This window comes from Hemibagrus wyckioides, linkage group LG16, assembly GCF_019097595.1.
Source record: "Hemibagrus wyckioides isolate EC202008001 linkage group LG16, SWU_Hwy_1.0, whole genome shotgun sequence".
In the NCBI taxonomy this organism is placed as follows: domain Eukaryota; kingdom Metazoa; phylum Chordata; class Actinopteri; order Siluriformes; family Bagridae; genus Hemibagrus; species Hemibagrus wyckioides.
The window spans coordinates 16,022,211-16,044,865 of NC_080725.1; positions in this window are offsets into that span (position 1 = coordinate 16,022,211).

Here is a 22,655-nt window from a genome sequence, read left to right on the forward strand (position 1 = left end):
AGGCAAACAAAACCAAAACAGAAACTGAGAATCGAAGAATCAGGAAAAAAGGCAAACACACGCCTCCCATTCCACAGCGTGGTTCGAGGTGCTGGAATAAATTAGTCGTGCTGCTTCCTTTAGTTGCCACAAACTTCAGACATATTTTACAGCGGGCTTTGGCTTGTTTAACGTCTGAAGTTGCAAACCCGAACCATTTCCATGCAATTGAAGAAACCGCACCTCTCTTGGAAACAAGCTGCTTGGTTTCGTCAGCGCATGCTGCCATGTTGTATTTAGTACTTCCCAAGTGTAAATCACAGAGAGGCGTCGCAAAACTACGGAAGCTCGCTGCGCCAAACCAAAAGTGAAATCGTAAAATCGATTTTCGTTTTTTCAACATCGACATTTTCAAATTAATTCAAATTAATTTCGACAAATTCGAATTAATCGATAATGACGATTAATCGCGCAGCTCTACATGAACACAGTCAATATTCCGGCGAGGGCTCCCTCTGGCGGTCTGGACCTGTGAACACCGTGACAGAACCCCCCCCCTCTAGGAACACCTCCAGGTGCTCTACGCCGGGGGTGACCCCTGGAACGAGGAGCGGGCCTGTTGGGGAATTTAAGGTGGAACTCCTCGGTGAGGGCTGGGTCCAGGATATCCGAAGCGTTCACCCAGCAGTGCTCCTCCGGGCCATACCCTAACGGGCCATAGGCTAACGCGCCATCGATGTCCAGGGGCGGGGGCGGTTCCAGAGGTGAAGGGGTGGAGCCGGTGGGTTTGTGATAGGGTTTGAGCAGGGACATGTGGAAAGTAGCCAAGATGCAGTAGGTTGGGGGTCTAAGTTGAGTCTAAGATTCTTAGTGGATAACCATACCTTCTGGCCCACTTGGTATTCATGCTGAGGGCGTCGCCAGCAGTTCGCCTGGATCTCCTGTCTCCTCACCGCCCGCTGAAGTCTCACATGAGCCCGTTCCCAGGCCACCTGACTTCTTCTAGACCAGTCCTCCACACTCGGGACACAAGACGGTTCTCCAGACCAGGGGAATAGTGGAGGCTGGTAGCCTAGAATACATTGAAATGGAGTCAGCCCAGTGGATGAATGACGTAAAGAATTCTGGGCATGTTTTTATGAAAACTGTGTTCTTTAAAATGATATTTGTAAGATTACGTTAAAAAACAACAACAATTAATTCCATATTCATAGTTTGAAAAATCTTACACTGATTGTCTGTATCCTTGAGGAAACAATTTTCCTCCAGGTTTTTTTTTTTTTAAAAAACTAATGATCATGTCAAAGCTTTTTAGTCTAACGATGATATTTAATTTATTTAATTACAAACATCGGTGTTGTTTAAAGTTAATAAAAATGGAATTGATCACAACAGTGGGTTTATTTGTGAACACTGCTAGACAATCATATAAAAGCCAGCAAATGGATAACTAACGCCTGGGACCCCCGCCCTATGCGGGGCTCGACCCCAGACGCCCGTGGTGTGTGTGCGCACGCCAGCACACGGTGTAATGAGACCCATGCGCAGGATTCAGCGAAGCACTGCTTACACTGATAACAATCATGGACCAGGACACAAACACAAGGATCCCTATTTATAGGGGTAGACATTAGGGCTAATGGGATACAGGTGACACAATCAGGATAGGAACAATAGGAAGGGCGTAACAAAAGACACACAAAGAAGCAGGCTTCCAAGGTTCACCTGCCAGCGCCCTCTCTGGGCCTGGCAGGGAACTGTCCAGCTGTTCCTGACATAACCCCCTCCTCTAAGGCGCAGCTCCCGAAGCGCCCAACCTCCGCCTAGGGGACGCCTCAGGAGTAGGCGGAAGATGTAGTTCATAGAGGGGAGATGCAAGGCCTGATGTAGTTCATAAATGCAGTCTATGGCGATGCCCCAGGTCCCAGGGGTAAGTTGACATCCGGCCCTAGAAAAAAAACGGGAGGGAAGCGTCTTCCACCCGTGGTGCCGAGCGACGTTCTCCACGGAAACTCCATCGCGGAGCGGCGTCCCCGGCTGACAAGGTGGTGGAAGCCCGCCTCCAGTGGGACCGATAAAAAGGGGGTGTCCCCCATGGCCTGAAGTCGAGTGACGTCCTCCTTGTAAATTCCCTGGGGGAGCGACGTCCTCGACCATAACGAAGATGGGGACACCTCCCTGGGGAAACGGGGAAAAGGATCCGCCGGATGCCATCCACCGGTTGTCCAGGGCTCTAGCCAGCAGACTGCAAACCCTTACCGAAGACAGGAACTAGCTGGGAATCCCGCTGGGTCTCAGAAATGGTCCATGATTCTGTAACGTCTGGGACCCCCGCCCTATGCGGGGCTCGATCCCAGACGCCCGTGGTGTGTGTGCGCACGCCAGCACACGGTGTAATGAGACCCATGCGCAGGATTCAGCGAAGCACTGCTTTTATTACATTTAAGACGCGACATAGGGAAACAAACGTAACACTAGACATGGTGTGGTTAACTAAACAAAACAAAACCTAGACCTTAGCTTGGACATGGAACCTAGCAAACAAAACCCCAACAGAAACCACGGTACAGATAACAATCATGGACCAGGACACAAACACAAGGATCCCTATTTATAGGGGTAGACATTAGGGCTAATGGGATACAGGTGACACAATCAGGATAGGAACAATAGGAAGGGCGTAACAAAAGACACACAAAGAAGCAGGCTTCCAAGGTTCACCTGCCAGCGCCTTCTCTGGGCCTGGCAGGGAACTGTCCAGCTGTTCCTGACAATAACCATGTGTAACACCCTCACCGCCTGATGAGGACAGATATTAATCATTAAATCAGAAAGACACATCAGACTCTGAGCTGCTGCTTTCCTCAGAATGGTTTTATTATTTGAATTATTCACATTTGTTTTGCATTATTTACATGAATCAATCGGCAATTTACATATTTGCCGATAAAACTTACACGAAAAGAGTTGAAAGAAGAATAAAGAAAAAACCTTACACATTAACCAATATTCTTTAAAAATAATACACATATATCTCCACTCTTTTTTTTACATTAATGTATCTATCCCCTGTTTCTTGCTTATAACAACTTGGGTTCTCACCAGTGTATTTACGTTGTGTTGGTGTGATTATGGAGAAAGGAAGAGGCCAGTTGTGGCTGTGTAAAACACACAGCAGCTCTCTTTTATTTGGATAGGTTTCTCTTCAAAGCAGGCACAATGAGATGAGTAGGCAGACATCCTTTCCAAAAGCAAACAGGTAAATAGGTTCCTTGCAGCTCTAATATGTTGGTGCATGGTACACCTCACCACAACTCACTTTTTTAAAAAGGACAAGACAACACGTGGTAGGTTCATGGTCTAATTCTTGGCCAGTGTTCTGTATGAAAACTGCCTAAACATTTGAAGGCCATTCCTTCGAGGTATTCCAGCTGATGCATTATAAACACTTGCACTTCAGATATGTTGATTCTATTACCTTTCATTAATTTTAGAACTTCCTGTGACCATGCAGACTTGATAGAGTACCACAAACATAACATGATAATATAAAAAAAGTACCATTGAAATTATAGCAGGTTTAACATAATCAAGAGAAATAATATATTTGCAATAAAATGGATCTACTCACGCCATTCACAAAGAGAAATACAAGGTAATGTGACAATATCAGTAACTAGTGCAGCACGCTTACACAGAAACAGCAATCATTGCCAGCCAAAGTTATTATGAGCAAAGTCACACAATGAACCAGAAGCCTCTGGTTGGACAAAGCCCCATAATTTGCAGAGACCCTAGTTTTAGCAAAGTCCAAAACGGAACAGAAGAAGAAAAAAGCTTCAACACTTCACCAGATTAACAAACAGAAGCCTTTATTATTATTATTATTATTATTAAGGCCATTGGTTCATGCTCTGCCTGAGGGGCATTGTTGGTGTAAACAAAAACTGTGCCTAGCAGAGGATGGTTTCGATCCATCGACCTCTGGGTTATGGGCCCAGCACGCTTCCGCTGTGCCACTCTGCTCAATGCACACCCCAGATGGGACTCGAACCCACAACCCCTGGCTTAGGAGGCCAGTGCCTTATCCATTAGGCTAGATTAATATGTAATCTAAGAATACAAAAGCTATAGGCAACATATCTATATTTTCTATATTTCTTTCGTCATCGTCTGTCACTGGACAATAAATTCTGGCCTTGTCCTGGCTATGTCCAGTTGCTGATGTCCAATAACGTCCACACTTTCTGCAAGTGCTGGCCTTCCACTCACCTAATGTATGCATGTGGTTGACGTGGCAGAGGTGGTTGAAATGCTGAAGTTGGAGGAACACTGCCTGGCTGATGGACCATCATGGAGGGTGGAGTGCTGCTGGGCTGGGGAGTGCTGGTGGCTGAGGGTCCAGGGTCCACAAATGTGGGTTCGGTGTGGGGACCATGCTTGATAGAAGTGCTGGGCTCGATGGGAACAGCGCCAGCTTGTGCAAGTATGCCTAAAACAACATGATGAATAAAATATACATTAACAGTCTACATATATGGCAGAAAAATTTAAGCCATGGGTAAAGAGTTTAGGTGAGATATTTCAGATATAATATACTGAGACATTTTCATGCCAAAGTCTCCTCAGTAACTTGAGTTGGAGAATCTGGAAAAAAGTGATGAGTGTCCACAGGCCTGCATTGGACATTTACTTATCTGTAACATTAAAAAAAGACTGTCAGTTGGCACATGACCTATATGTAACCAGGTGATATTTAGAGGGGGTCTGGATATTCACAATATTACTGATGTGTATATAGCTGCAGACAAATAAGAGAGCCCCTTTAAGAGTTGGTGGGTGACGTCATCGCGTGTACGTGCACATGCGCAATCGCGCAATTAAGAAGTTATAGAGTAAGCTACAGGTGGTCGCGGTTTCTTTTACGAGTTTATTCTAACACTATCCAGGGAGCTGGATGTTGACACAGGATTGTGTTGATTAGCGAGTGTGGCTAAGTTGATGCGCCACGCGTTTAGACGAGGCCTGGTAGCGCAGGGGTGATTATATTAGTGTACACCGTTAGGAACATCGGGAAAAGTGAGTAATGTTAACCATTATAATATTTTGGTGATGTAAGTGTATTGTGTGAGTGTCATTGTAATGTAACTATTAGTGCACTTCTAAGATGTTTTGTTTTCTTCCTAGAGTGCCACTACCGTATTGTTAGTATTGTTAGTGTTGTTAGTATTATTACTGTGGGAATTATTGCTCTTTCTGTTTAATTATGGTAAGGAAACAAGGACAAATTTGTGTTTTCCTTCATTTATAATGGGAGTCATTTATTGTTTAGAACAGAAGTAATTCTGACGCTGTACTTTGGTTTATTTGTTTCCTTTTTTTCCCCTTTTCTGTTCAGTTAAATACAAATGAAATGTAGACTCCTAACCAATCACATGGAATAAATTGTGAACCCCATCGGATTTTTTTTGTGGAACCTGTGTTTTATTTTCCTACGGCCACATTTTGGTACCAGGAGTGGGGTATTCCAACAGAGTTAGGAGAGTCAGTGTTGTTGTGTGTGTAATGTAAAGTGCAGTATATGATACGGTAGTGGTGAAGAGTGGACGGAAGATTCCTGGGGGCGGATCATCGTGAAGCATCACAGAGACAGCAAGATCTTATCAGCTGGATGGACTTTTCAACAACTGTTACATCAGACCAGTAGGTCTTTGAGCACTTATCAGTGTCAGATCTTTGTAAAAAAAAAATTAATGATTTGATTTCACCATGTTGGCCCCAGATGATGACCACAGTGTGGCTAATCTAACAGAACAAATTAGAGAGTTGCAGAGTAAACATGAACAAGCAATGGCTGCGATTTCTTCCCTGAATCAGACATCCTATGTGTATGTTCCTAGAGAAAGGCACATACTACCATATTGTGGTGATCTAGAAAAAGATGGCAGGTCTGTTGATGATTTTATAGAGGAAGTCGAGCGGGTGCTGCGTGCTAGACATCAGTCTGTCCAAGATCAGTATGACTTTGTGATGTCTTTGTTACGGGCCCAGCCTTAGAAGAGGTTCGCCTTCGTAGTGTTACTGATGATGAGATTGCCGATTTGTTTGAGTGCCTTAGGGAGGCTTTTAGGGACAAACGTAGCACACCTCAGCTCCTACACAGTTTCTATAGTAGAAAACAATTAGAGGGGGAAAGTATACGAGATTTCTCTCATGCCCTGTCACAAGCTCTCAACTGGATTGTAAAATGTTCCCCAGATTATATCGCAAATGGGAGAGTAGCATTAAGGGATCAGTTTGTTGAAGGTGTCCGTGATCCATCCCTCCGAAGGGAGCTTCGAAAGTTTGTGAGAGACCATCCTAGGTGTACAATGATGGATGTGAGAGATGAAGCGCAGCTTTGGGCTGCAGAAGAGTCCTCAGCTAGTTCAAAGACTAGCAAGTCACGCTATGGTAGTAATATGACACAGTGTTCGGCTCTCAGAGTCCAAGAAAAGAAACCTGTCACCTTGGAGGATGTTCTTGATGTGGTAGCCGAGCAGGGAAAGGCAACTAGTGAACTGACTCAAGTTGTGAAGCGTCTGTCTGTCAGAAATAGTGCAAGTTTGGAGGCCCCTAGGCCTAGGTCCCAACCAAAATTCACTGAAGATGGGAAACCAATATGTTTCAGATGTCAAGTTGCTGGACATGTGGCAAAGAATTGTCCACAAAGACAGAGCTCTAGAGCAGTGAAGCCTGTATCGTCTGACTCGCAAGGAAACAAGAGTCCCCAGGTTGTTGGGAGTCGAGCGATTCAGGGTGGGCGGACAGACTCGAAAGATGCACTCCCAGCCTGTGACCAGTTGTTGCAACGTGCTGTTGGTACATGTCCTGTGGTAGAGCTTTCAATTGGTGGTATCACCACTAAAGGCCTTTTAGACACAGGTAGTCAGGTGAGCACAATAACTGAGCAGTTTTTTAGAGCGCATTTGTGTGGTACAGATGATGACATCCTCTCCACGGCTGGTTGGCTCAAACTCACAGCAGCCAACGGGCTTGACATACCCTACCTGGGTTACTTAGAGCTTGCAGTAGAGACAATGGGGATTAAAATGGGTGATTGTGGTTTTCTAGTGGTCAAAGATATCTCAAGCCCTGGAAACACAGTACCTTGCATTATAGGAATGAATATAATCAGTAGATGTAGACAACTTGCTCAAGCAGAGTTCAACACCACCTTAGGGGGAAAATTAGATTCCGATTGGATGCATGTTTTTCAGAAAGTACATACATGTGCTGTAAATCGGAAACCTGTTGTTCGTATAGCTGGAAAATGGATGGAACACATACCTGCAGAATCTGTTGTGACAATTCCAATGAAGGGCTTCAGAAGTGGTGTTGGGGAGGAAAGTCCTCTGTTGTTAGAGCCTCTTAGCACTCCTTTGCCGGGAGGTTTGATAGTCATTCCCTCCCTCGTTGATGCACACTGTAACTGCATACCTGTCAAAATTCTGAATCGCTCTCAGGAGGATGTTTGGTTATCACCCAGAACTCGCTTAGGTACTCTGTCAAGGGTAGAGGGCATAGACAGTTTACAGCAGTATGAGGTGCAGTTTCGAAGGATTTCTGCCGATCTTGAACAGGTGACTTTAAATATGAAGAGTGGACAAAGCAGAGATCGGGTGAAGGACATCTTGGATAAGGTTGATGTAGGTGGAAGTGAGTATGAGCAAACTCAGCTTAGGTCATTGTTGGCAAAGTATGTTGATATCTTTGCCCTCACTGAGGAAGACCTAGGTTATACAGACCAGATTACACATGGAATTCATCTAACCGATGATGAGCCTGTCACCCAGCCCTACCGTCGCATTCCTCCTAATCAGTATGAAGAAGTAAAGGATCACATCTCACGCCTGGTAAAGAAAGGAGTCATACAAGAGAGTAATAGTGCCTATGCTTCCCCAATTGTGCTGGTACGTACTTTCCATTACCCCGTATCGATGAGAGCTTTGATGCTCTGCAGGGGGCATGTTATTTTTCGACAATTGATTTAGCAAGTGGCTATCATCAGGTGGCTGTGGCAGAAGGAGACAGACACAAGACGGCATTCTCAACTCCTTTTGGGCTCTATGAATTTTTGCGTATGCCTTTCGGGGTCTGCAATGGACCTGCAACCTTCCAAAGGCTGATGCAGGCCACTATGAATGATCTTGTTTTCCAGATTTTGTTAGTGTACCTGGATGATATTTTGGTATATTCCTCAACATTCCAGGAGCACTTGGTAAGGCTGGAAACTGTACTGAAGAGGCTGAAGGACACTGGTCTCAAGGTCAAGTTAGACAAATGTCACTTTCTTCAGACAGAGGTAGTGTTCTTGGGACATCGAATTTCTGCCGATGGTATTGGCACAGGCCCTATGAAAGTAGCAGTTATAAGACAGTGGCCAGTTCCATCTACACTGAAGGAATTGAGATCATTCCTTGGACTTTGCAGTTATTACAGACGATTCATTCAGGGGTTCTCGAAGATCGCTGGCCCACTTCATGATGTGGTAAATTCATGTCTGACCAATAAAAGCTCCCGCAGAATTGTTGTCTTTTTGGGGAGACGGTGGACTGAAGAATGTCAAACAGCTTTTGATACACTCAAGGATAAGATCACTAGTGCACCTATTTTTGCACTATTGTTGAAAATAGTTTGTTGTTGGGCAATTGTTGAAAAGTTTCGGGGTTATTTGTTGGGGTCCAGATTTACTGTGATAACTGACAATAATCCTTTATGCCACTTAGACAGCAAAGTTTGGAGCGATAGAACGGAGATGGGTTTCACAGCTGTCTGTCTTTGATTTTGATGTGCAGTATCGTCCGGGGTATCGAAACACAGTAGCGGATGCACTGTCTAGGCAGCCATTTGCAGGGGAGCCTGACCCAGTCTCGGAGGACGCCGAGAATGATGGGTGTGTAGCGGTCTGTGGTTGGATTCATCGTGGTACAGACTTGGATGTGGCACTTGTGGCAGCTGGGACGAGCAGCTGTAAAGTGAGGCAAATGCGAGCTGCTGTGGTGTCCAACACTAATGATGGTAGTCCTCGAGGTCAGGGAAATACCCCTACGTTTCCATGTTACTCAACTGATGAATTAATGGTTCTTCAACAGAAAGACTTGGTGATTAGTGGGTTCAGAGAATGAAATCCTTCTTGGCTTCTAGACCCCTGGAGGTGATTGCTGTAGATTTTACAGTGCTGGAGCCCGCATCTGATGGTCAAGAAAATGTTCTGATAATCACTGATATTTTCACAAAGTTCAATCAGGCCTTTCCTACACGAGATCAGAAAGCAGACACCACTGCCAAGGTACTACTTAGGGAATGGTTCATGAGATATGGTGTCCCAGCACGGCTACATTCTGATCAAGGCCGTAACTTTGAGAGTGAAGTGGTGGCCGTACTTTGTAAGCTTTATGGGGTGAAAAAGAGCTGCACTACTCCATACCACCCTACTGGCAATGCTCAGTGTGAACGGTTCAGTAGGACTCTACATGACCTGTTGAGGACGTTGCCACCTGAAAAGAAACGCCATTGGCCAGAATACCTGCCAGAGTTGGTTTATGCATATAATGCCACACCTCATGCGACTACTGGATATTCGCCATATTATTTATTGTTTGGCACTGATCCTTACCTCCCAGTGGACGCCCTACTGGGACAAGAGCAGGGTGTAGACCAGAAACATGACTGGCTGTTGGTCCACCAAAAGCGTCTGACTGATGCACATGTCAAGGCTAGGGAATACTCTGAACAGAAGGCTGCTGAGCGCATTTCCTTGCACAAGGATAAAGTCTATTGCCCGAAAATCGAGATCGGTGCACTGGTGTACCTGAGGAACCGGCCAGTAGGCCGTAAAAAAATCCAGGATGCCTGGGGACCAGTTATATATCGGGCAGTAGGGGTCCTGGACAACACCTACACAGTAGAGCCTTTAGAAGGAGGGCCTATAAAGAGGGTTAACCGAGTTGACATCAGGCCGTGTGTGAGTATTCCTACTCCTGCCCCCAGGAGAAGGAGTAAGGCGCAAGATGAGAAGTCAGAGTGTCCAGGTGAAGTAGAGTCTGAGGATTTAGATTCAGAGGTTGTGGTTCTGAGGAAGGAGGCCTCTCATGCACCTGCAGTAAGAGATCTAAGCCCCCAGTTGGTTGGTCGACAAAGTATTGAGCATGAGTCTGACGGGTTACTTAGTGTAGAATTGGGTGACTCTGACGGTGACAATGTTCCATCAGAGCCTGCTGAGGCTTTGAGGACTAAGGAAAGACTGGGGAAAGCCACTGGTGTGTTAACTCTTCCTGTCCCTGCACCACGCAGACATAGTAAAAGACCTAATGCAGGACAGCATTCAAATGTGCACCATGAGCCAAGGTCAGTTGTAGATCGTAGTGCAATAAGTCCGGCAGCACTTACACAGATATTAGCTGATTTGAGTTCTGTTTTATTCCGGGAAGCGGTGAAAGAAGTTAAGAGTACTATGTTTGTAACTGAGTAATCGAGGACACTTACCCTGATGCAGGGGAGAATGTAACCAGGTGATATTTAGAGGGGGTCTGGATATTCACAATATTACTGATGTGTATATAGCTGCAGACAAATAAGAGAGCCCCTTTAAGAGTTGGTGGGTGACGTCATCGCGTGTACGTGCACATGCGCAATCGCGCAATTAAGAAGTTATAGAGTAAGCTACAGGTGGTCGCGGTTTCTTTTACGAGTTTATTCTAACACTATCCAGGGAGCTGGATGTTGACACAGGATTGTGTTGATTAGCGAGTGTGGCTAAGTTGATGCGCCACGCGTTTAGACGAGGCCTGGTAGCGCAGGGGTGATTATATTAGTGTACACCGTTAGGAACATCGGGAAAAGTGAGTAATGTTAACCATTATAATATTTTGGTGATGTAAGTGTATTGTGTGAGTGTCATTGTAATGTAACTATTAGTGCACTTCTAAGATGTTTTGTTTTCTTCCTAGAGTGCCACTACCGTATTGTTAGTATTGTTAGTGTTGTTAGTATTATTACTGTGGGAATTATTGCTCTTTCTGTTTAATTATGGTAAGGAAACAAGGACAAATTTGTGTTTTCCTTCATTTATAATGGGAGTCATTTATTGTTTAGAACAGAAGTAATTCTGACGCTGTACTTTGGTTTATTTGTTTCCTTTTTTTCCCCTTTTCTGTTCAGTTAAATACAAATGAAATGTAGACTCCTAACCAATCACATGGAATAAATTGTGAACCCCATCGGATTTTTTTTGTGGAACCTGTGTTTTATTTTCCTACGGCCACATATAGATTACATGGTATGGCTTTATGTCTTTTCTATACATACCCTCTGGTGAGGAGCAGGTCTGTCGCCAGCTGCAGAGGGCCACACACCTGTGCTGGAAAGTGTCCATTATCTGACAATTGAAGACATTCCAAAAATTGCAAAAAAACATATTTACAGATTTTTTTTGGTCAACATTTGGGAAATGAATATAATGAAATGTGATGAATGAAAGTAGCAGTACCACTTATACTCTAAAAACAGAATAAAAGAATAAAAATAGTGTTTCATGCGTCACTGCTGATGTACAAACACAATAATATGAATAAATTAGTCTATGAATTCATTTGTACAAGAATTTATGAATGGGATTAATTCACTTGTACTGTAGCAATTTTATGAATCTGTTTTGATCAACACTCAAGGCCTTATTCACACAAGGTTTTGTCCTAGTACTAAACCTATGCTTGCAAACTGGGGAGTTGACATTTTCTTAAGTGGCGAATGAATGATTTTTATTAAGGAACATGACTTGTTCAACAGTACAGGGACTGAGTCTGTCACTTTTTATTTACTACTTCCACTGCCTGTTACAGTATTCTCTCACACTGGACTGAGGCAGCAGGTTTCTTGGCTGGTTTCATGCTAACAGTTTAAAAGCATTGTCTCTATTCACTAGTGAAGCGGATGACTCTCGATATCTGCACTAGGGAATCTCGTCAGAATTCAGATCCGAAGCTTCAGACGTCACATAGCACGTTGCCTTGGAGAGCTTCTGTGACGTGTTTCACTCATCACAAGAAAACTGCGAAGGTGTCGCTATTCAGATTGCATACCAACCTTGGAAGGTAAGGAAGTGTTTCTGATAACTAGCACTCTAAATTAGCCAACTAGTACACTATAACTAGCGCGCTAACGGAAATGTATATGGTAAGCAGTGAGTAGTAGCTGTAACGATATGCCTCTGTTGTGTTGTTATTTATTCACTTTTTTAAACTTTTATTCTTTATATTTTGGCCTTACTAAACTATTATAAACTACTAAACTAAATATTTGTCGCTGAAAGGAACTCACTACGGTTATTAAATGTAGCACGGAAATGTTTTAAGCTATAGTATGATATTTTTGATCAAACTATCTACGGTCTTAGAACTAGTTAGCGTTTGTGCTCTCGCTCTCTCTGTCTGTCTGTCTCTCTCTCTCTCTCTCTCTCTCTCTCTCTCTGTCTGTCTGTCTGTCTGTCTGTCTCTCTCTCTCTCTCTCTCTGTCTGTCTGTCTGTCTCTCTCTCTCTCTCTCTCTATCTCTCTCTCTCTCTCGCTCTCTCTCTGTGGCTAGGTTGTGAACACTGACTAGCTCACTGCTCTTGTCACTACTGTTAGCAATATTGTGGTGAAAACATTGATTTTACAAAGTGCCATCTCCATGTCTTCACAGTGATTTACTGAAAAATGTTGAAAAAACGTACAGGAATAAAAACCAGCAGCCTGGACTTTGATGCACTGGGTAAGAGCGTAGTAATGTGTAAATGAGTTATCAGTGATGAACATGTAGCTGTTATAGTAAAAATGACACGTCTGTGATGTGATGTGGTGTGTGTGTGTGTGTGTGTGTGTGTGTTACAGAGGAGAAGGCCAGACTGAAGAGGCAATATAAAATGATGCAGGGTGATTTGGAGGCCAGCATAATCCATTTCCAGGACATTATCCGCAAGCAGTGGTCAGTCAGATAGTCCCCGATACACATACATGCTGTTTTTTTTCTGAACACTCCACATCTTGAGGGATCTCTGCCTCATAGCTCCTGGGTTCTGGTTCGATCCAGAGCTCAGGTTACTGTCTGTATGGAGTTCTCCTCATGTCTCTGTGGGTTCTTTATGGGTTCTTCAGTTTCTTCCTACTGTACAAAGAACATGCCAGTAGTTTGATTGGTGAATCTAAATTGGCTCTATAGGTGCGACTCCATCTACTGGCATGTTTTTGGGAGGTGGGTAGATCCAGGTAGTCCTAGATCATTCCCAGTGTTTCTTGGGATAGACTCCAGATCCACCGCCACCCTGACCAGGATAAAGTGCTGGGAACTTATAGGAACCTCACGTTTTGATTTTGACTCTTTAACATACTCTTGAAGAATATGTTGAATTTTACTTGTACAGTTTTTGTTCCAGTCATAATCACAAAGCATGTTTTTTTTTTTATCATGAAGACTACGATTAATTTAGTTTTATTGTTGATGACAGAATTAATTTCCCACTTTAAATTCTCATTCAATTTGTCATAGTATTCATAATTATTCATGTTATTATCATTTTGTAAACACATCACTCTGTTCACGTGTGTTGCCTGTTAGTCTGGAGGAAAATCAACTGCGTAAGGAGTGCAAGAAATTGGAGGAGAAACTGCGTGTGCCTCAGAGTCAGCGGCTCAGGCAGGCTGACATCCGCTGTGTCCAGCAGCTCCGGGCTCTCCTGAAGCGCCGCGACGAGCTCGACAAGCGTGTGGAAAAAGAGAGACTCATTCAAGTAAAGCTTGAGCAAAAGGTGATGACCTTCAGACATCACACACACACACAGCAAACATACACAATAAAGTCACATGCTGTTCATTTAGCAGCATCCTGTTTTCAATATTATGCCACACATATCAATATTATACCTTGTCTAGACAGTGTGTATGTCTTTGAAGGACTACACATTTTATCCTAACATTGATTTTAAAGAGCCTTAAAAAGTATGTTTTGTGACAAACTTGACTGTATTTGAACAGATCCAGAGTGTTCAGAAGAAACTGGAAGAGCATAAGCGGAAGGCTCACGCTCGCCACACTGAAGAGGTCACTCACAAGCTGGAAAATAAACTGGAACGCGTGAGTTAGAGTTGTTAGATTCTGTGTTACAAACAGGTCATAAGGTGCATCTCAAGTCACATAGTAGGCTATTTCACACCATTTTGTAGCATAAATAAGTTGAGTTGTGTATCCACACTACAAATTCCATCAAGACGAAGTGATGCACTTATTCACCAAAATAAAAACAAAGTGTGGAATGTTGGTCACTTCATGCCCTCAACCCTCACAGCTACCAGGCGCTGAGACTGGACGCTGCGGTGGACAAGACATCTTACAGATGTCTTTTAAATTAGTGAGCTCTTTCTGTGAGCTAAGAGCAAAAGCTGGCCTAGTGGAAAACTACAGCTAAGTAACGCAAATGTGCAAACAAGTTAAACATGGCAACCTTTGCAGCCACACAATAAAATAGAACAAACTGTAAAGCAGGAAGCTGTGAAAAACATTGCATACCCTCGGGTCAGACTGAAGAAGATAATTTAGCAACACAATATAGATGCAGAGTCACTGTTACCACCCTATAGTTGATTATTTTCCCAAAACTGCATATCACAGCAATCTTCCCTGTGAAATAATATGGTATAAATATCAGCTACTAACTCCAACCTTTTAGCGTGACTGTAAAGCAGGGTTTTGTTTGTTTTTTAAAAGTTGTAATATTTACCTCTGTAAACTTTTTTCTTGTCCTTCATTTACCCACCTACAGACTCTCATTCGCCACAACAAGAAGGTGGTGAAGAAACATCAGCTGAAAGAGGAGATAGAGAAGCTGCAAAAGGACCATGTTCATTTCCAGCAGCTGCACCACTGTCAGCATGAGGTCAGAGCTTATAGTGTGACTAGGGTCAGGATTTAATCACATGCATGAGAAGCCTGTGGTTAACGCAGGAGATGTTCTCTTTTACAGGAGCTTCAGAAAGTCCAGCAGGAGATTGCTGAACTCATGACCATGATAGAGGAAGAACATGATGTCAGGTGAACTGAATTTACTGCATTTATTTACATGTATGAGTACCATGTGGACAGGATTCACTTTTTGCTAAACGAAAATAGATAGTAAAATGTTTATGTTTATGGTGTTTTAAGTGTTACACCAGCACTGTAGAATTCTCAAATCTAATTGGACAGAAAGTGTTGATGAATTTTCTATAAGAGCTGCCCTTCATATGAAAATCACAGATCTGTATTAATCATTCTGATCCCTCCAATAATCAGATGAATGATCATATTATAGTTATTATTATTATTATTATTACTATTATTATTGTTCGTGTGTATGTAAACAGGCTCTGTGTTTTTTGTGTGATGTTCAGGGAGAAAATACTGACAAAACTGGAGAATTTGAAGGAGAAGAATGAGAAGAATAAGAAGAAACGGCTTCAACAAATCGCTGAGGTGGATGAGCTGAAGAGGCAGCTTGAAGTGGAGCAACGTCTTGATAAGTTCATAGAAACTAAGTGTCGTGAGAGGAAAGGACTGGAGGAGGCACAACTCAGACGCGGTGAGAGCTCAAAAATATTGGCACCTTTGGTAAAAAAGTTATTTCATGGTCTAGTTAAGTCTCTCATTGGAAATATGAGAGAAATTTAAGCTTATTTGAAGTTATTCTGAAGAAAATATAAAACACTTAATGACTTAATATCATTCCTATAATGCCTGATGATGAAGTTTCCTCATTATTTAATCATCTAATCTTCACCGTGTTGAAGAAAGAGCATTGGGAATTGACCTTTGTGTCACTCTATATTTATTCCCCAGTAAAACAGGAAGTCATGGTTCTCTTATGACATCCTAATCACTCATAGCCAAATGAAAGAGTAAAGTGTATAATGCAGCCTTGCTTGAGTTAAGGTTTATTTACAAGAATTTGTAAGAATAGCAATAAGGTGTATAACTACAGGGTTTTAATTTTTCTTGGAAATTTATTTGAGTGAAATGTTGGAGAAGTGACAGATTAAGCTTATTAACCATTTATAATTGTTTTACCCAACATTACAAAGAGTGGCAATAATTCTAGAGCTGACTGTTTTAGATTATATTATTTACCTAGTTCAGTTAACCAGACTAATATAGTTGGAAACTTGGATGATGATGATGATGATGATGATGATGATGATGATTGCAGAAATGAAGAAGCAGCAGTTGATCAAATTAGAGAATGAAGCATTAGAGGACCTTTTCCGCCGGCTCAGGGAGGTGACCGGCGAGGAAGATTTGGAAATGCTCGTGACCAAATGTTTACAGCGTGAGTCAGCTCTGTCTAATCTCCATCTAATTTCAGATGATTAATGCTTCAGATTGGATCTGTAATAAAGGTTGTGTCTAATTTAACCTGGTTGCTGTATAACATTGTGTATTGTTTACAGGTGAAGAAAAGTTCATCTTTTACTATAGATACCTTACTGAGCAAAGAAGAGAGATTGAGGATTTGAAAGCTGAAATCAGATCGGTAAGTCAAAATCAACATTTTTTACTATTTTTCCAGTAATCTAAATATACCTGATCAGCCAGGAGATGAAGCTAACAAAGTCAGTGTAACTAAGAAATAATAGATAATTTCCAAATCAGCATTTTGTTCACTGAATGTAAAAACCATGACAACATGTGACTTCAGACTCAGATAAGATGTGTTTAATTTAAATACCTAAATAAGTACAATTTATTCATGGAAGGTTGACCTTAATTGCTGTACGTAAATAAGAGCATAAAAATATAAGTGAACAATAGAAATGACATGGAAATTTTTAAAAACAAATCTGAATCTGACCCATCTGAAGTCATCACCTCTTTTTATGTTCATATGAAACATCACAAACACGCTTATCCGAAAATAGCTCACTGTGTGTTCCTGTTCCCTGATCCAGACAAAAGAGGAGATGGAGAAGTTGAGAGATCGGAGATCGGAAGAACCCCCCACCCTCAATCAGCAGAGAGACATTGAATCTCAGATCCAGGAACTCACTGAGATCCTGGATCAGCTTAATACAGGTGAGACAAGGAGGTGCTGACTAAATAATATGTAAACAAGTGCTCTAGCACATACTGCAAGTGCACAAGATCTATACCTAAATGCTGAGTTGTGTAGAGTTGTGCAGTGTATAGAAAACAGGGTTTTGTTATTTCACTGGATTTATAATTTACAAGCACAAGTAAAAAGAAATTGAGATTTTGGGTAAAACAGATACAGTGCAAGTTTTTTTTTAATGAGATCCTTAGAACATGTAAAAAAGGTTTTTGTTTCACACATTTTTGTGTGTGTGTGTGTGTGTGTGTTAATGTAGGGGTGAGCGACTTGTATCATGAGATCGGTTGCGATCCTCCGTTGGACAAAGTGCTCAGTTGTCCAGGTTGGCTTAAAGACTCCAGCCTTACAATTCACCTGAGGCTACTGGCCCAGAAAACCAGTGAGCTGGTCGCTGTCCAGAATTTCATCAAATTCAAGGTACAGTAACGATGAAACAAGATCCACGTGTCCAACATTTCTTGTTTTTAGTGAGATCGTCTCTTGCACCTGGTTTGAATAGGATTAGGACTTTTTGATTCACAGCGCCGTGTTTTTTACTTTTTATATTCTAATCTCTGTGTATTTGTGAGGTGTAAAATAGTAAGTGGTGTAATCAAAATATGTTAAAAGATATGTTAAAATACATTTAAAGCCGCTCTGCTATTAAGAATGTTGACGTTCTGAGTTTGATCACTTAGTGTCACTCTGATGTAAATCCAGCGCTTAGCTTCAGATCTGTTCCTCTTCCATCTTTTCACACCATAATTCTGTTAATTCTATAGTCTTGCATTCATTTTACTCACATTCTAAATAAGAGGACATCAGCAGGACAAATATTAACAATTAGAGGAGATTTCAGGAATGCAGTCAGGAAATTTTCATTTTCCAGGAATCAGTAAAAACTGTTGTGTGAAATTAATCACATCTCCACTCTCTCCACTTCTAAAAATATTTTAAAAACCAAACTGACGCAAGATAAACTTTTAATCTACAAACTTCACATATAAAGCTACTCACTTCAATTAAAGTGTAATGGTGGCAATCAGTATTATTTCTTTCTTTTTTTATTATACTGTATTAGATAATATAAGATAGCTTTCATCCCATAGTTGAGAGAGTAAAGGAGACAAAGTTTGTCCTCCTATTGTACAGGGTTTTGATGTATTTGATATGTCTCTGTTTACGGCAGATTCGGGTCAGTAGGAGTTTTGTTCTAGTTCGGACAGCTCAGACTGAGTTATCTGTGTTGTTTTCTCTTAACAGGATCAGGATCAGGAACTAGCTCAGGTGCCGGCTCTTGTCGTTCAGCCTCCTGCCGAGCAGCCTCTTGAATTTAGGTAAGTGTGTCAAGACTGTAAGGCTGAAAATGTTAAGTTACGTCTTACAGGTGATTTTTTTTCATCATGCTCATCATGATTTTCTCTGACTTTCTTTGTATTCATGTTAGTAAGTTGATAAAGGCCAATCAGACTTGTATTACCAAGCCTGTTCTTAACACAACTGATTTGCATTTGCCCCCAAATTATAATAAATAATATTAATTTATTTACCAATTATATTTACAGTTCAATGATATACAATTCATACAATATTTATAAATATTTAAATACAATTCAGTACAATTATAATTTACACAGACTAAAAAAACCTCAGGATTTGTGCATGACCAAGTTATGTTTATACTCCAGTGATATGGATCAAGTGAGTATCCCCGATTATGACAAGCGACCTTTGACCCTGGAAGAACTTCGCCAGTTCGTTACGAAAATGGTAAGAAAACACACACACAAACACACACACACACACACACACAGGAAGTAGTCTTTGGTTTAATCACGTTACATGGTGCTTTGGTTTTAAGTTTTAAACTGTGTCTCTGTGCAGATTCTTGAAAAAGAAAAAGTGAAGCGTGAGGCAAGGGTCAAGAGGGCCCGGCTTAAGAAAAGTCAGGGCTCTGTCCATCCAAAGACCCTCACCCAGTGAAAAATGAGACTGGTCCCACCATCTCTGAGGGTAAAGCCACTGACTGTCTTCAAACAACGTCTGAAGAACTACCATTTCCAGAAGCACTTAAACTTTCTTTCCCTGTTTTTATGTATTGTCACAGTATATGTTAAAGAAATAAAAACACCAATTTTAGGCTAATGGTATCCTAAGTCTGTAACCTATTGAACCAATGTTAATGTATTCAATGATAGAGACTTAAAGCACTTTTGTACTTCGCTCTGACGCTTCTGCCAAATGCCAGAAATGTAAATGTAAAAGTGAAAAGCCAGAGGTCTGTCCATCCAAAGACAGCCCCATTGTAAGAACTCGCTGGATGCGGGAGAGTTAGAATCCATATGCGGATCTTTATTGAAATCAACAGGCAGAATCGTAAACGGCAAGGCAGGCAAAAAGGCCAAAACCGGAAAGCAATAACTAGGCAAACAAAACCAAAACAGAAACTGAGAATCGAAGAATCAGGAAAAAAGGCAAACACACGCCTCCCATTCCACAGCGTGGTTCGAGGTGCTGGAATAAATTAGTCGTGCTGCTTCCTTTAGTTGCCACAAACTTCAGACATATTTTACAGCGGGCTTTGGCTTGTTTAACGTCTGAAGTTGCAAACCCGAACCATTTCCATGCAATTGAAGAAACCGCACCTCTCTTGGAAACAAGCTGCTTGGTTTCGTCAGCGCATGCTGCCATGTTGTATTTAGTACTTCCCAAGTGTAAATCACAGAGAGGCGTCGCAAAACTACGGAAGCTCGCTGCGCCAAACCAAAAGTGAAATCGTAAAATCGATTTTCGTTTTTTCAACATCGACATTTTCAAATTAATTCAAATTAATTTCGACAAATTCGAATTAATCGATAATGACGATTAATCGCGCAGCTCTACATGAACACAGTCAATATTCCGGCGAGGGCTCCCTCTGGCGGTCTGGACCTGTGAACACCGTGACAGAACCCCCCCCTCTAGGAACACCTCCAGGTGCTCTACGCCGGGGGTGACCCCTGGAACGAGGAGCGGGCCTGTTGGGGAATTTAAGGTGGAACTCCTCGGTGAGGGCTGGGTCCAGGATATCCGAAGCGTTCACCCAGCAGTGCTCCTCCGGGCCATACCCTAACGGGCCATAGGCTAACGCGCCATCAATGTCCAGGGGCGGGGGCGGTTCCAGAGGTGAAGGGGTGGAGCCGGTGGGTTTGTGATAGGGTTTGAGCAGGGACATGTGGAAAGTAGCCAAGATGCAGTAGGTTGGGGGTCTAAGTTGAGTCTAAGATTCTTAGTGGATAACCATACCTTCTGGCCCACTTGGTATTCATGCTGAGGGCGTCGCCAGCAGTTCGCCTGGATCTCCTGTCTCCTCACCGCCCGCTGAAGTCTCACATGAGCCCGTTCCCAGGCCACCTGACTTCTTCTAGACCAGTCCTCCACACTCGGGACACAAGACGGTTCTCCAGACCAGGGGAATAGTGGAGGCTGGTAGCCTAGAATACATTGAAATGGAGTCAGCCCAGTGGATGAATGACGTAAAGAATTCTGGGCATGTTTTTATGAAAACTGTGTTCTTTAAAATGATATTTGTAAGATTACGTTAAAAAACAACAACAATTAATTCCATATTCATAGTTTGAAAAATCTTACACTGATTGTCTGTATCCTTGAGGAAACAATTTTCCTCTAGGTTTTTTTTTTTTTTTTAAAAACTAATGATCATGTCAAAGCTTTTTAGTCTAACGATGATATTTAATTTATTTAATTACAAACATCGGTGTTGTTTAAAGTTAATAAAAATGGAATTGATCACAACAGTGGGTTTATTTGTGAACACTGCTAGACAATCATATAAAAGCCAGCAAATGGATAACTAACGCCTGGGACCCCCGCCCTATGCGGGGCTTGACCCCCGACGCCCGTGGTGTGTGTGCGCACGCCAGCACACGGTGTAATGAGACCCATGCGCAGGATTCAGCGAAGCACTGCTTACACTGATAACAATCATGGACCAGGACACAAACACAAGGATCCCTATTTATAGGGGTAGACATTAGGGCTAATGGGATACAGGTGACACAATCAGGATAGGAACAATAGGAAGGGCGTAACAAAAGACACACAAAGAAGCAGGCTTCCAAGGTTCACCTGCCAGCGCCCTCTCTGGGCCTGGCAGGGAACTGTCCAGCTGTTCCTGACATAACCCCCTCCTCTAAGGCGCAGCTCCCGAAGCGCCCAACCTCCGCCTAGGGGACGCCTCAGGAGTAGGCGGAAGATGTAGTTCATAGAGGGGAGATGCAAGGCCTGATGTAGTTCATAAATGCAGTCTATGGCGATGCCCCAGGTCCCAGGGGTAAGTTGACATCCGGCCCTAGAAAAAAAACGGGAGGGAAGCGTCTTCCACCCGTGGTGCCGAGCGACGTTCTCCACGGAAACTCCATCGCGGAGCGGCGTCCCCGGCTGACAAGGTGGTGGAAGCCCGCCTCCAGTGGGACCGATAAAAAGGGGGTGTCCCCCATGGCCTGAAGTCGAGTGACGTCCTCCTTGTAAATTCCCTGGGGGAGCGACGTCCTCGACCATAACGAAGATGGGGACACCTCCCTGGGGAAACGGGGAAAAGGATCCGCCGGATGCCATCCACCGGTTGTCCAGGGCTCTAGCCAGCAGACTGCAAACCCTTACCGAAGACAGGAACTAGCTGGGAATCCCGCTGGGTCTCAGAAATGGTCCATGATTCTGTAACGTCTGGGACATTACACACGGTGTAATGAGACCCATGCGCAGGATTCAGCGAAGCACTGCTTTTATTACATTTAAGACGCGACATAGGGAAACAAACGTAACACTAGACATGGTGTGGTTAACTAAACAAAACAAAACCTAGACCTTAGCTTGGACATGGAACCTAGCAAACAAAACCCCAACAGAAACCACGGTACAGATAACAATCATGGACCAGGACACAAACACAAGGATCCCTATTTATAGGGGTAGACATTAGGGCTAATGGGATACAGGTGACACAATCAGGATAGGAACAATAGGAAGGGCGTAACAAAAGACACACAAAGAAGCAGGCTTCCAAGGTTCACCTGCCAGCGCCTTCTCTGGGCCTGGCAGGGAACTGTCCAGCTGTTCCTGACAATAACCATGTGTAACACCCTCACCGCCTGATGAGGACAGATATTAATCATTAAATCAGAAAGACACATCAGACTCTGAGCTGCTGCTTTCCTCAGAATGGTTTTATTATTTGAATTATTCACATTATTTACATGAATCAATCGGCAATTTACATATTTGCCGATAAAACTTACACGAAAAGAGTTGAAAGAAGAATAAAGAAAAAACCTTACACATTAACCAATATTCTTTAAAAATAATACACATATATCTCCACTCTTTGTTTTACATTAATGTATCTATCCCCTGTTTCTTGCTTATAACAACTTGGGTTCTCACCAGTGTATTTACGTTGTGTTGGTGTGATTATGGAGAAAGGAAGAGGCCAGTTGTGGCTGTGTAAAACACACAGCAGCTCTCTTTTATTTGGATAGGTTTCTCT